At 37.5% G+C, this 15,674-nt stretch overlaps 1 protein-coding gene across 5 annotated transcripts in view; it reads right to left on the reverse strand.

Annotated features, from left to right (window-relative positions):
- Positions 1–15,674, reverse strand: part of LOC145524193 (uncharacterized) — a 190,216-nt gene that overhangs the window by 34,100 nt on the left and 140,442 nt on the right. Inside the window, exon 7 of one of the 5 annotated variants that reach the window (XR_014067297.1) lies at positions 12,754–13,780. The exons of the other annotated variants lie outside the window; for them this stretch is intronic. The gene's annotated coding sequence lies outside the window, so the exon portion shown is untranslated. Of the gene's footprint in view, positions 1–12,753; positions 13,781–15,674 lie in introns of those variants that run through there. 5 annotated transcript variants of the gene reach the window in all.

The following is a 15,674-nucleotide window of genomic DNA, read 5'->3' on the forward strand; positions in this document are numbered from 1 at the left end:
TAGCATATTTAAAAGCAGAGACATTACTTTGCCAACAAAAGTCCGTCTAGTCAAGGCTATGGTTTTTCCAGTGGTCATGTATGGATGTGAGAGTTGGACGGTGAAGAAAGCTGAGCACTGCAGAATTGACACTTTTGAACTGTGGTGTTGGAAAAGACTCTTGAGAGTCCCTTGGACAGCAAGGAGATCCAACCAGTCCATCCTAAAGGAGATCAATCCTGGGTGTTCATTGGAAGGACTGACGTTGAAGCTGAAACTCCAATAATTTGGCCACCTTCATGTGAAGAGTTGACTCATTGGAAAAGACCCTAATGCTGGGTAGGATTGGGGGAAAGAGGAGAAGGGGACGACAGAGGATGAGATGGTTGGATGGCATCACTGACTCGATGGACATGGGTTTGGGTAGACTCTGGGAGTTGGTGATGGACAGAGAGGCCTGGCGTACTGCAATTCATGGGGTCTCAAAGAGTTGGACACGACTGAGCGACTGAACTGAACTGCTCCTTGGAAGAAAAGCTATGACCAACCTAGACAGCATGTTAAAAAGCAGACATTAATTTTCCAACAAAGGTCCATATAGTCAAACCTATGATTTTTCCAGTGGTCCATGTATGGATGTGAGAGTTGGATCATAAAGAAGGCTGAGCGCTGAAGAATTGATGCTTTTGAACTGAGGTGTTGGAGAAGACTCTTGAGAGTCCCTTGGACTGTAAGGAGATCCAGCCAGTCCATCCTAAAGGAAATCAATCCTGAATATTCTTTGGAAGGACTGATGCTGAAGCTGAAACTTCAATACTTTGGCCACCTGATGTGAAGAAATGATTCATTGGAAAAGACCTTGAGGCTGGGAAAGACTGAAGACAGGAGGAGAAGGGGATGACAGAGGATGTGATGGTTGGATAGCATTACTGACTCGATGGATGTAAGTTTGAGAAGGCTCCAGGAATTGGTGATGGACAGGGAAGCCTGGTGTGTTTCAGTGCATGGGGTCGCAAAGAGTCGGAGACAACTGAGCAACTGAACTGAAATGAATGTGCACAAATACATATGCACACACTGGGGTACTATTCATCCATAAAGAGAATAAAGTCTTGCCATTTGCAGCAACATGGATGGATTTGGAAGGTATTATGTGCAGTCAAATAAGTCAGACAAAGACAAATACTGTATGATATCACTTACGCATGAAATCTGAAAAATACAAAAAACTTGTAAATATAATAAGAAAGAGGCAGACTGGCAGATCTAGAGAACAAGCTAGTGATTACCAGTGGGGAGAGGAAGGGGAAAGGGGCCGTGTAAGGGTAGAGGATTAAGAGGTACAAACTATTATAAATAAAATAAACTACAAGGATATATTGTCCACATGGGTAATATAGCTAGTATTTTATAATATGTATTAATGGAGTATAAAGTTTCACTATACCATATTCCTGTTACTTATAATAACATTGTACATCAACCATCAACACTCAGAAAACTAAGATCATGGTATCCAGTCCAATCACTGCATGGCAAATAGATGGGGAAACAATGGAAACAGTGACAGACTTTATTTTGGGGGGCTCCAAAATCACTGCAGATGGTGACAGCAGCCATGAAAATAAAAGACGGAGCATATTGTACAGTGTGAAGTAAGTCAGAAAGAAAAACACCAATACAGTATATTAATGCATATGTACGGAATTTAGAAAGATGATAACGATGACCCTATATGTGAGACAGCAAAAGAGACATAGATGTAAAGAACGGACTTTTGAACTCTGTGGGAGAAAGTGAGGGTGGGATGATGTGAGAGAATAGAATTGAAACATGTATATTACCATATGTGAAATAGATCACCAGTCCAGGTTGGATGCATGAGGCAGGGTGCTCAGGGCTGGTGCACTGGGATGACCCTGAGGGATGGGATGGGGAGAGAGGTGGGGAGGGGTTCAGGATGGGGGACACATGTACACCCATGGCAGATTCATGTGAATGTATGGCAAAAACCACTACAATATTGTAAAGTAATTAGCCTCCAATTAAAATAAATTAATTAATTTTTTAAAAAAGATGCTTGTTCCTTGGAAGGAAAGCTATGATCAACCTAGACAGTATATTGAAAAGCAACAAAGGTCCATCTAGTCAAAGCTATGGTTTCCCAGTAGTCATGTATGGATGTGAGAGTTGGACTATAAAGAAAGCTGAGCACTGAAGAATTGATGCTTTTGAACTGTGGTGTTGGAGAAGACTCTTGAGAGTCCCTTGGACTGCAAGGAGATCCAACCAGTCCATCCTAAAGGAAATCAGTCCTGAATATTCATTGGAAGGACTGATGCTGAAGCTGAAACTCCAGTACTTTGGCCACCTGATGGGAAGAACTGACTCACTAGAAAAGACCCTGATGCTGGGAAAGATTGAAGGCAGGAGGAGAAGGGGATGACAGAGGATGAGATGGTTGGATGGCATCACTAACTTGATGGGAATGAGTTTGAATAAGCTCCGGGAGTTGGTGATGGACAGGCAAGCCTGGTGTGCTGCAATCCATGGGGTCGCAAAGAACTGGAGATGACTGAGTGACTGAACTGACTGACATCAACTATACTGCACTAAAAGTAAGTTCTTAAAATTAAAAAAAAAATACTGTAGTTATATTCTTACATCATTTTGGGTTAATAGGTATGTATCATCAAAAATATTAGACCTCTTCTTCAAGCATGGGCACCAGTCATGAACTATTTTTTGCAAGTCCACAATAAATACAGCAATTGAGAGTGTTTTAAAACTTTTATAGTAATTTGGCAGAGTTATTTTATGTCTATTAAATCTAATAATAAACAAATTTAACTCATATTTTGATTGCTTTTTTATTTCATTTTTCTGTTAATTTCTTATTTTGTGCTAACAAAGTAGCAATAAACGGTCATTTGTAAACTAAGAAAAAAAGATCTCTAACCACAGATCATTTGAAAATCACTGTTCTAGAGCATAGAAGAATATGTAAATTATCCTATTCTACAAAGTCCTAGTACTAAAATCTCATAAATATCCCACAAAAAGAAGTCTACAAATTAGTTCCAACTATGTTATACATAAAATATTAGAAAAATCAATCTAGTCTCAAATTAAAATAATAATATGCCCTCAGTAAGTTTTATTTTCCCCCTTTAACTCTTACAAAATTAGAAAATCTATTAATATGTATTATGATGTTAATTCTTTTTTTGTTGTTCAGTCACTAAGTCATTTCTGACTCTTTGTGACCCCATGGATTGCAGCATACCAGGCTCCCCTGTCCTTCACTATCTCCTGGAGTTTGCACAAATTCATGCCCATTAAGTAGGTGATGCTATCTAACCTTCTCATCCTCATCCTTCACCTGGTTCTCCTTTTACCTTCAATCTTTCACAGCTTCAGAGTTTTTTCCAGTGAGTCAGCTCTTTGCATCAGGTGGCCAAAGTATTGGAACTTCAGCTTCAGCATCAGTCCTTCCAATGAATATTCAGGGTTGATTTCTTTTAGGATTAGCTGTCCAAGGGACTCTCAAGAGTCCTCCAGCGCCACAATTTGAAAGAATCAAATTTTTGGTGCTCAGTCTTCTTTATGCTCCAACTATCATATCCATATATGACTACCATAGCTTTGACTAGACAGACCTTTTTTGGCTAAGTAATGTCTCTGCTTTTTAATATGCTGTCTAAATTTGTCATAGCTTTCCTTCCAAGGAGCAAGCATCTTTTAATTTCGTGGCTGCAGGCACCATCCACAGTGATTCTGGAGCCCAAGAAAACAAAATCTGTAACTGCTTCCACTTTTCCCTCTTCTATTTGCTATAAGATGATGGCACCAGATGCCATGATCTTAGTTTTTCTAATGTTGAATTTTAAGCCGGCTTTTTCCTCTCCTCTTTCATCCTCATCAAGAGACTCTTTAGTTCCTCTTCACTTTCTGCCATCAGAATGGTATCATCTGCATATCTGAGGTTATTGATATTTCTCCTGGCACCATTGATTCTAGCTGTGATTCATCCAGCCCAGAATTTGGCATGATGTACTTTGCATAGAAGTTAAATAAGCAGGGTGACAATATACAGCCTTGTCATACTCCCTTCCCAATTTTGAACCAGTCTGTTTTTCCACATCCAGTTCTAACTTGCTTCTTGACCTGCAGACAGGTTTCTCAGGAGGCAGGAAAGGTAATATTGTACTCCCATCTCTTTAAAAATTTTCCACAGTTTGCTGTGATCTACAGTCAAAAACTTTACCGTAGTCAATAAAGCAGAAGTAGATCCTTTTCTGGAAGTCCCTTGCTTTCTTTATGATCCAATGGATGTCGGCAATTTGATCTCTGGTTCCTCTGCCCTTTCTAAATCCAGCCTGTACATCTGGAAATTCTCAGTCCGTGTACTGCTGAAATCTAGCTTGAAGAATTTTGATCATATTTTAAAGACAGTAACACAATTATCTTGGGAAATATACATAAAAATTATTTCATTAACAAATTAGGTTATTAGAGCTTCCAGGTTGGTGAACACATCGAAGTTTGAGGAAAGTGGCACACCTGCAGAGAGCATGGGAGCTCTGGGTCTTTTGTTCACACCTTGCCTTATGCATCTCTTCCTTCTGGCTGCTCCTGAGTTACATCTTTTTATAATAAACTGCATAATCTAACCCACTCATTTTGCTATCAAACATCTACAATGTGGTGTTGCAAGACCTTCTGTTACTCATGATGTGTAGTTGTCACATTTGACCTGCCTAATGCTCCAGGGAGGGGCTCTTATACTCCTTCCACCTGACTCTTCAATGAACAACTACATACTTATCCTTTTATATATAAATATGAAAATTCCGTTTGAATATATGCCCAGAGAAGACTTTCATAACAAGACTGTTTAAACATTGAATTTGACTAGGAATAGCTGGAATGTTCTCTAAAATGTTTATACCCATCTACTCTATAACTTGCAATGTATGGTAGCTTTGTATCCTCATATCCCTGGCAACATTTGCCATTATTGAGCTTTCCAAATTTTTTCAATGTACTTTCTACATTATGGCACATGTGGTACACAGTACTTCATTTTATCACGTCACTCTTTTTGTCATTCTTTTTAGCCTGTGCTCCATAAGGGTGAAATTACACAGTACAAACTTGATAAAAACAAGCTTGAATAAAAAATCAGGTATGTTCCATCCCTCAAAAAAACCCAAGGCAGGTTATTAAACATCAGTGAGTGCTAATTTTCATAATTATATAATCACTTATTTATATGAATGAATAGAAAAGCACATGGAACATTATAAATCCAAAATGTTCAGGGTGGTTGTTTTTGTTTTGATTCACTTTTTCTTCTTTTCCCTCCATACCTTTGAGATATAACTGACATATGACATTGTATAAGTTTAAGGTGTACAATATGATTTGATACATGTATATATTGTGAAACAATCACCACAATAAGGATGGTTTATACATTCATCACCTTGCATAGTTACTGTGTGAGTGTGTGTGGTACAGTTACTGTGTAAGTGTGTGTGTGTCTGAGTGTGTGGTGAGAACATGTAAAATCTACTCTCTTAGCAACTTAGTATACAACACAGTATTATCTACAGTCACCATGCTGCTTATTAGATCCCCAGAACCTATTTGTCTATAATTGGAAGCTTATACCTTTAACCAATCTCCCTACTTCATCTACCCCCCACACCCCAAGCTCCTGGTAACCACCAATTAGCTCTCTGTTCCTATGAGTTTTGGCTTTTTTATTCCATATATAAGTGAGACCATACAGTATTTGTCTTTCTCTGTCTGATATATCATTTTGCATAATGCTCTCAAGATTCACCCATGTTGTCACAAATGGTAGGATTTCCTTTTTATGGCTGAATAATATTATATATAATAAATATATTGTTTATGCATGACTCACATTGTCTTAATCCATTCATCTGGAAACACTGAAATTGTTCCCATGTCTTGACTATTATGAATAATGCTGTAATAACATGGGGGTGCAACTATCTCTTTCAGATATCAATTTCCTTTCCTTTGTATATATACCAAGAAATGGGATTGCTGGATCATATGGTAGCTCTACTTTTGTTGTTGTTGTTGTTTTTCAGTCGCTCAGTCATGTCTGACTCTTTGCAACGCCATGGAATGCAGCATGCCAGGCTTTCCTGTCCTTTACCATCTCCCGGAACTTGCTCAAACTCATATCCAGTGAGTCAGTGATGCCATCCAACCATTTGCCCTCTGTTGTCCACTTTTTCTCCTGCCTTCAATCTTTCCCAGCATCAGGGTCTTTTCCAGTGAGTCAGTTCTTCACATCAGGTGGCTAAGGTATTGGAGCTTCAGCCTCAGCATCAGTCCTTCCAACGAATATTCAGGACTGATTTTCCCTAGGATTGACTGGTTGGATCTCCTTGCAGTCCAAGGGACTTGCAAGAGTCTTCTCCAACACCACAGTTCAAAAGCATTAATTCTTCAGCACTCAGACTTCTTTATGGTCCAACTCTCACATCCATACATGGACCACTGGAAAAATCATAGGTTTGACTATATGGACCTTTGTTGGAAAATTAATTTCTCTGTTTTTTAACATGCTGTCTAGGTTGGTCATAGCTTTTCTTCCAAGGAGCAAGTGTCTTGTAATTTCATGGCTGCAGTCACCATCTGCTGTGATTTTGGAGCCCAAGAAAATAAAGTCTGTCACTGTTTCCATTGTTTCCACATCTATTTGCCATGAAGTGATGGCACCAGTTGCCATGATCTCAGTTTTTTGAATGTTGAGTTTCAAGCCAGCTTTTTCACTCTCCTCTTTCACTTTCATCAAGAGGCTCTTCAGATTCTCTTTGCTTTCTGCCATAAGGGTGGTGTCATCTGCATATCTGAGGTTATTGATATTTTTCTTGGCAATCTTGATTCCAGCTTGTGCTTCATCCAGCCCGGCATTTCGCATGATGTACTCTGCATATAAGTTAAATAAACAGGGTGACATTATACAGTCTTGATATACTCCTCTGCCAATTTTGAACCAGTCCATTGTTCCATGTCCAGTTCTAACTGTTGATTCTTGACCTGCATACAGATTTCTCAGGAGGCAGGTCAGGTGATCTGGTAAGCCCATCTCTTTAAGAATTTCCACAGTTTGTGGTGATCCACACTGTCAAAGGCTTTAGTGTAGTCAATGAAGCAGAAGTAGGTGTTTTTCTGGAATTCTCTTGTTTTTATGATCCAACGGATGTTGGCAATTTGACCTCCAGTTCCTCTGCCTTTTCTAAATCCAGCTTGAACATCTGGAAATTCTCGGTTCATGTACTGTTAAAGCTTAGTTTGGAGAATTTTGAGCATTACTTTGTTAGCATGTGAAATGAGTATAATTGTATGGTAGTTTGAGGAACCTCCATATTGCTTTCCACAGTGGCTTTACATTCTCATCAATAGTTCACAAGGACTCCTTTACCCTTACATCTTCAGTATTTGTTATCTCTTGTCTTTTTGATAACAGCCATTCTGGCAGGTATGAGGTGGTATCTCACTGTGGTTTTGATTTGCATTTCCATGATGATTAGTAATGTTGAACATCTTCTCATGTACTTGTTGGCCATTTGTATGTCTTCTTTGGAAAACTGTTCAGATTCTTTGAGCATTTTTTAAATCAGGTTATTTTTTACTATTGAGTTATATGACTTCCTTATACACATCAGAATATTAACCTCTTAACAGATACACAGCTTGCAAACATTTTCTCCCATTCTGTAGATTCCCTTTTCATTTTGTTGATTGTTTCTTTTGCTGTGCAGGAGCTTTTTAGTTTGATGTCATCATATTTGCTTACCTTTGCTTTTGGTGCTTGTGCTTTTGGTTATTCAAGAAAATCATTGCCAAGACCAAGGTCAAGGAGTTTTTTTTCATATGTTTTCTTCTAGGAGTTTTACAGTTTCAGGTTTTACATTTAAGTCTTTAATCCATTTTGAGTTAATTTTCGTAAGTGATACAAGATAGGGATCTGACTTTTTTTTGTATCTGAATATCTGATTTTACCAATATCATTTATTAAAGAGATTATTCTTTTCCCATTGATTATTCTTGGGTTCCTCATCAAAGAGTAATTGGCTATGTATGCATAGGTTTATTTCTGTGCTATTTGTTGTGTTCCATTGGTTTATATATCTGGATTTATGTCAGCATCATATTTATTTGATTATTTTAGCTGTGTTAACACCATTTGAAATCAGAAGGTGTGATGACTCCAGTTTTGTTCTACTTTATCAAGATTTCTTTGGATATTTGGGTCTTTTGTGGTTTCCAATGAATTTGGTGATTTTTTTTTTACGTTTCTGTGAAAAATGCCACTGCAATTTTGATAAAGATTGCATTGAATCTCCAGATGATTTGGTGGTATGAGTATGGATATTTTAACAATATTAATTCTTCTGATCCATGAACATGGGATGTATTTCCACTGGTTTGTGTCTTCTTTAATTGTTTTCATCAAAGTCTTACAGTTTGCAGTGTACAGATCTTTTACCTTCTCAGTTAAATTAATTCTTGCATTTTTTATTGTTTCTGATACTATTATGAATGAGATTATTTTCATTATTTCTTTTTCAGATAGTTCATTGTTAGCACATAGAAATGCAACTTATTTTTATACACTGATTTTTGTATCCTGTAATGTTACTTAATTTATTATTTCTAACATTTTTGGTGGAGTCTTTAAGATTTTCTGTGTGTAAGATTATGTTATCTGCAACCAGAGACAATTTTATTTCTGCCTTTTTGATTTGGATGTCTTTTGTTTGCTTTTCTTCCCTAAATGCTTAGGATAGAACTTCTAGAAATAAAACAAAACAAAAAGTTACAGTGGGTGTTTTTGTTTTGATTTACATTTTCTTTTTTATAGCCATTTTCTAAGCTTTTTATAATAAATACAATTGCATATAATAAGTAAAATATAGTCATTATAAGCACATACCTTTGCATGTGCTTAGTTTGTATAAAATATGTTAAGTATTAATATTATTCAGTTAATGGTCTATACATTTACATCAGCTTGTTATGGAAGTTATTTGCTCAATGGCTTATTTGAGTTTCATCTTCAGGAATTAACAATTTGTATTTGACAAAGAAAAAGAACTAAAATTCATTTAGTGTCTCAAACTACTATGTTTTAAATATATTCACATAATGAAGATTTACTTTTTATTCTCTTAAAACACTAAGTCTTTTACCTACCCACTCTGTACACATACTTATTTCCCAGCTAAAAGGGTTCAGTAGGGCCCTTCTTTCCTTTTGAAATTTCCCTTCTTCCACAACAATTCTTCCATCATTTCTGCTTTGAATTTTTGAATATGCAATTTATCTGAATTTTCTGAAGCTTCTTTGCTACCTAGGTACCAAATGTCTTTTCTAATAGCTCTAGTCACTATCGCCTTATCTTTTTTGACCAATTAAACCATGTGAATAATTAGTTACCGCAAATCACTAGTACTCTCTAAATATCTTGCTTAACCAATAGAATTCAGTAGTATCTTTACTTTCCTGTATATTTATTATATTAGATTCCTCAAATAAACCTTGTTCCCTTTAGAAAAAATACTTTAGTCACATAAAAAGAGAACCAAAAGCTATTGTGTAGAATGAAAATTAAAAGATGAAAGAATTGTGAATACAGCATCAAATCTTCATTCATTCTTTCACAAAAATATTTTTTGAGTGCCTACTATGTGCCAGTCACTGTTCTAAGAGCTGGTGATATGGCAATAAATATAACAGATGGGATTTCTGCCATGAAGGAGCATATATCCATGCATAAATACATATCTATAATAAAACACCAGTCTGCATTAAAAAGAACAGAGTAAGAGGACAAAGAGTATACTGATTATTCTTCATGCATCTTTCTAGATCTATTCTACATTTTCCTGCTTGAATTTGGAGACAAATTGAGAGATTAAGGTCAAAGATAAAATGAGGCTTGTTGCTCTATGTGGCATCTAGAGCCAACTGGACTGGATGAGATCATTTAGGCAGCGAGTGTGAACAGAGGAGCACTGAGCCATGGGCACTGGAGCATTGTAAGGATGGGAATGGGGCCAGCTTCATGAGTATACAACTTATGTGGTCACATAGGACTTTGTGTTTAAAAGGCCAATGTTTGGTTTAATGATCTGTTCTCACTGTCCTGAAATTCCTAAGAATTTTTGAATATGGGCTCTGCATTTTCATTTTTCACTGTATACTGCAAATAATATGGCAGGCCCTGGTTGGGAATATAAGGATTAAGAATAGTCAGGGGCAATGAAGTAAACTGAAAACCAAGTGAGTGTGTTAGTGTTGTCATAAAAACTAAGTAAAGTACACAGAAACCCCTTGCATTTCTATATACTAACAATGAAAAAACATAAAGAGAAATTAAGGAAACAATCCCATTCACCATTGCAGTGAAAAGAATAAAATACTTGGGAATAAGTTTACCTAAAGAAACAAAAAACCTACAAAACACTGATGAAAAAAATCAAAGATGACACAAATAGATGGAGATATACCATGTTCATGGATTGGAAGAATCAATATAGTAAAAATGAGTATACTACCCAAAGCAATCTATAAATTCAACACAATCCCTATCAAGCTACCAATGGCATTTTTCACAGAACTAAAACCAATAATTTCATAACTTTTATGGAAACACAAAAAACCTCAAATAGCCAAAGCAACCTTGAGAAAGAAGAATGGAACTGGAGAAATCAACCTTCCTGACTTCAGACTATACTACAAAGCTACAGTCATCAAGACAGTATGGTACTGGCACAAAGACAGAAATATAGGTCAATGGAGCAAAATAGAAAACACAGAGATAAATCCACACACCTATGGACACCTTATCTTTGAAAAAGGGGGCAAAAATATACAGAGGAGAAAAGACAATCTCTTTTAACAAGCGGTGCTGGGAAAACTGGTCAACCACCTGTAAAAGAATGAAACTAGAACACTTTCTTACACCATACACAAAAATAAAGTCAAAATGGATTAAAGATAGAAATGTAAGACCAGAAACTATAAAACTCATAGAGGAAAACACAGGCAGAACACTCTCTGACATAAATCACAGCAAGATCCTCTATGACCCACCCCCCAGAATAATGGAAATAAAAACAAAAATAAAAAATGGGACCTAATCAAACTTAAAAGCTTTTGCACAACAAAGGAAACTATAAGCAAGATTAAAAGGCAGCCTTCAGAATGGGAGAAAATAATAGCCAATGAAACAACTGGCAAAGAATTAATCTCCAAAATATACAAGCAGCTCATGCAGCTCCATACCAGAAAAACAAACAACCCAATCAAAAACTGGGCCAAATAACTAAACAGACATTTCTCCAAAGAAGACATACAGATGGCTAACAAACACATGAAAAAATGCTCAACATCACTCATTATTAGAGAAATGCAAATCAAAACTGCAATAAGGTATCATCTCACGCCAGTCAGAATGGCTGCCAGCAGAAAGTCTACAAACAATAAATGCTGGAGAGAGTGTAGAGGAAAGGGAACCCTCTTACACTGTTAGTGGGAATGCAAATTGGTACAGCCACTATGGAGAACAGTGTAGAGATTCCTTAAAAAACTGGAAACAGAACTGCCATATGACCCAGTAATCCACTGCTGGGCATGCACACTGAGGAAACCAGAATTGAAAGAGACACATGTACCCCAATGTTCATTGCAGCACTGTTTACAATAGCTAGGACATGGAAGCAACCTAGATGTCCATCGGCAGATGAATGCATAAGGAAGCTGTGATACATATACACCATGGAATATTACTCAGCTACTAAAAAGGACGCATTTGAGTCTGTTCTAATGAGGTGGATGAAACTGGAGCCTATTATACAGAGTGAAGTAAGTCAGAAAGAGAAACACCAATACAGTATATTAACTCATATATATGGAAGTTAGAAAGATAGTAATGATGACCCTGTATGTAAAAGAGACACAGATGTAAAGAACAGACTTTTGGACTATGTAGGAGAAGGCGAGGGTGGGATGATTTGAGAGAATAACACTGAAACATGTATATTACCATATGTAAAACAGGTGACCAGCAAGTTCAATGCATGAAGCAGGGCACACAAAGTTGGTGCTCTGGGACAACCCAGAGGGATGGGGTGGAGAGGGAAGTGGGAGGGGGGTTCAGGATGGGGGGACACATGTGTATCCATGGCTGATTCATGTTGATGTATGGCAAAAACCACTATGATACTGTAAAGTAATTATCCTCCAATTAAAATAAAGTAATTAAAAGAGAAAGAAAACATAAAAACAACAGTGATGTGGCTGGCACTGCTAAGAATCGTCAGCTGTTGTACTGTGTTACTGTAATTTTCAAGGTACTGTACTATAAGATTAAAAATGTTTTCTTAAAAAAAAAAACTAAGTAAAGAAAGTATATGAAAATGAACACAGTGATCAACAGTCTCAAAAGCTGCTGCAAGGTCAAGTTACCTTTGGTCTGAACTCTGATTATTGGATATAGTAACTTGGTTGTGATTGTTGCCCAGGTTGAACTGGGTTGTAGAGAGAAGATAGGAGGATAGAACAAACACTGAGCATGGACAACTCTTGTGAGCACTTTTTCTGTCCAGGGGAAAGCTTAAAACTGAGCAGGAGCTGAGAGAGATATGGGGTCAAGACAAGGCTTTTCTAAGATGGAGATATTCTGGCATATTTTTCCCTTTGGTAATGACTCATTAAGGAAGGGAGGGGAATGATGAGACAGGGATGGAAATAATTACAGAAGCAAATTCTTAAGAAGAGAGAAATGGGATCCAGTGCAAAATGGAAGGTTTGAAAAGGCAAAGAGCATGGACAATGCTTGTGCCTGGTGCATATTGTAGAAATATCTGTTCTGATTGCTTCTGTATAAGAATCAGAGTCTTCAGTTGAGGTTGGAAGCAAAGAGGGAATGTTGAGGTTTAAGGAAAGAAAGAAGTGAAGTCAAGTCACTCAGTCATGTCCGACTCTTTGCGACCCCATGGACTGTAAGCTACCAGGCTCCTCCATCCATGGGATTTTCCAGGCAAGAATACTTGAGTGGGTTGCCATTTCCTTCTCCAGATCTTCCTGACCCAGGGATTGATTGTCCCCTGCATTGTAGGCAGACGCTTTACCGTCTGAGCTACCAAGGAAGTATATTAAGGAAAGAGAAGAGAATGCAAAACCTCTAAGAGGATAGGTGAGTGAATGTTACCAGATTTGACAGGCAGCACCAAGGGCTGTTAAAAGGCTTAGCTACATAGAAGTACATACAGTTGGCTAAAATATCCATGCCAGCTATCTCTGGTGATTGTTTTGCAACTTTCCTGACTCTCCAAATTTTCCCTAAGAGGCAGATAGTACTTTCATAATTAGCCTTTTCAAACTGTTATGGAAGGGTAAAGAGCAGGACATTAATGCATGAGGCAGGTCTTATGCTTTTCAGGACTTGAGTGGGGAAATCAAAAAGAATAGAGACGGCATTTGGTTGCCTCTAAAACAATGCCATGGACTAGATAAAAAGCAGTCCAATATTCTTCAGAAATGAGGGACAAGACAAAATATCTTTGACCCTTCTATGCTTGAGCCACTGATCGTGTTTCTCAGTTGAGCTTGAAAGGCCTATGGGTGGAAATCTTTCCCAGTTCTGACACCAAGTTGGCTTCCATTCTTGGTAGTTGAGTAGTGATGTACACTTTCACCCTTGCCTGATCTTCATGGATGTTCCAATGCAAAGTCGGGTGAGGCTCTGTCAGGGATGAACCAGTCACCTTTTATACCAGAAACTGAAATTTATCAATATTGTAAAGTTTTCTTGTTTGCTAAATAATTCAAAGTAAATCTCTCTTCTCAGAAGTTGAAGTCCTTGATGTCTGTTTTCAGATTGTCCTTAGCTACTCATTATTTGTCTTATTAACAGTTTTGCCTGTTATTTTTTTAAAAAGTGCAAATCAAGATCATTGTTCCCGAAAGGAATTTCAGAGATAATACACTGTTAGGAAGGGATTGTTACTAATTCCAAAATGTTTCCACCCTGTTAGACCCTGTAATATTAGCTCGTGTGTGCTTTTAATTTGATCCATGATAGATGGGGTGGTGAATGGGGAATTTCAGGGCAACATTTTAAATCAAATTCCTCTGAGTAATTTACCCTCATATTTTTGTTGAAATCTTTATTGGGATCATAAATCAGCTCTCAGGACAAGATGTGGGAATTAGATCCTGTGACTGTTAATACACCCCTTGGAGATCAGCTGTGTGGATGCAGAGGCGGTAACTCTGCATGGGGTGTGAGGTAGAGTGTGTGTTTGGAACACTGAGTGTGGTCAGCTGAAGATTTAAGAGCCAACAGCAGCTGTGGAAGCCACATCAAGAGTTTTATATTAGGAGAAAAGTAGGGATGTGTGGATATTTTTCTTGTGGTGGAAATGATATTTAACTTAACAGTATGTATTTGGATTATGTCACCATTCCTTCATAAAATGCAGAAACTCATTGATAATTGTAATCAGTAAACTCTTTTATAATGAATTTCTTACATAATAAACTTCCTTTACAAGTTTATATGGTCTTTATACTTGAACTTAAATTCTTAAAAGGACAGCAAAATTATTTTTAATATCAGTTTATATATATTGCTATTGAAAATAAAAATTACAATGGATGAAGACTACTGTATGAGCACTAGGTCTAATCACAAAAAAACAGCCAAATTTTGGGTGGTGCTGGTATTAATCTACAAATCAACTGAAGGGGATTATTTGCAACTAGGCATTTATTTTCATGAAAGATTGTGTGTGACATGTAAGATGGACTGAAATGGGGAGGTGATCACTGCAATTACTGTGGGGAAAATCTCAGGATATGGTGAAAAGCAGATTTTTAGAATCTCATAAGGAAGGGCTCAAAGAGCAGCATGATCAATACGTCACTAGGCGATGATTTGCTTTGGAGGATGATGAGTGAAAGATAAGGAAATGAATTCTTATTGCCTGGAACTCTTGGCAGTCAGGCAAGCTTAAGTAGATATTTTTGAGAAAATCAGTAAATCTCATTTATCATATTTGTGCAACAAAAATAATATCTACATTGTAGGTGGTGGGATTTAAAAAATACACCCCCCCACACATATCCTGGATATATTACAAGTTTAGAACATTGTAGTCTATTGTCAGGCCTCTTAGAGATGGCATCTATGGAAAAAGGGTCACCAAAGCTAGCCCTTTAGAATTAGAAAACAACTCCAACTTTGGGGACAACATGTGAGTTCAAGCACCTATATTATCTGTAGGTCTGTCCTCTCCCCCTTCTTCATGGGCAAAACTGGGATTCTGTTATGACTGAAGGACCTGTCTCCATACTTGCAATCCTAGATGTTTGGGACACTTGCATGGAGTTGCAGATTTTGTCCAACACTTTCTCCGTTTTCATAGCCAGAGTAGAGAACTGATCTCAGGCTGCTTTTTGAAGGAAGGGTAGGGAGGTGGTGATCCTCATCTGGGGATGAGTCTACATAAGTCATAGAAGACCTTGCCAGTTTGGGTGGAGGATAACAGCAAACCCTGCATGGATGGTCAGGGAGTCAGTTGCTGGCCCTGCTTCAACCATCCGGGAGTCTGGTGGTTGAGGAAGATCACTGGGTG

Source organism: Giraffa tippelskirchi, chromosome 10, assembly GCF_054371585.1.
Source record: "Giraffa tippelskirchi isolate mGirTip1 chromosome 10, T2T-mGirTip1v1.2.pri, whole genome shotgun sequence".
NCBI lineage: Eukaryota > Metazoa > Chordata > Mammalia > Artiodactyla > Giraffidae > Giraffa > Giraffa tippelskirchi.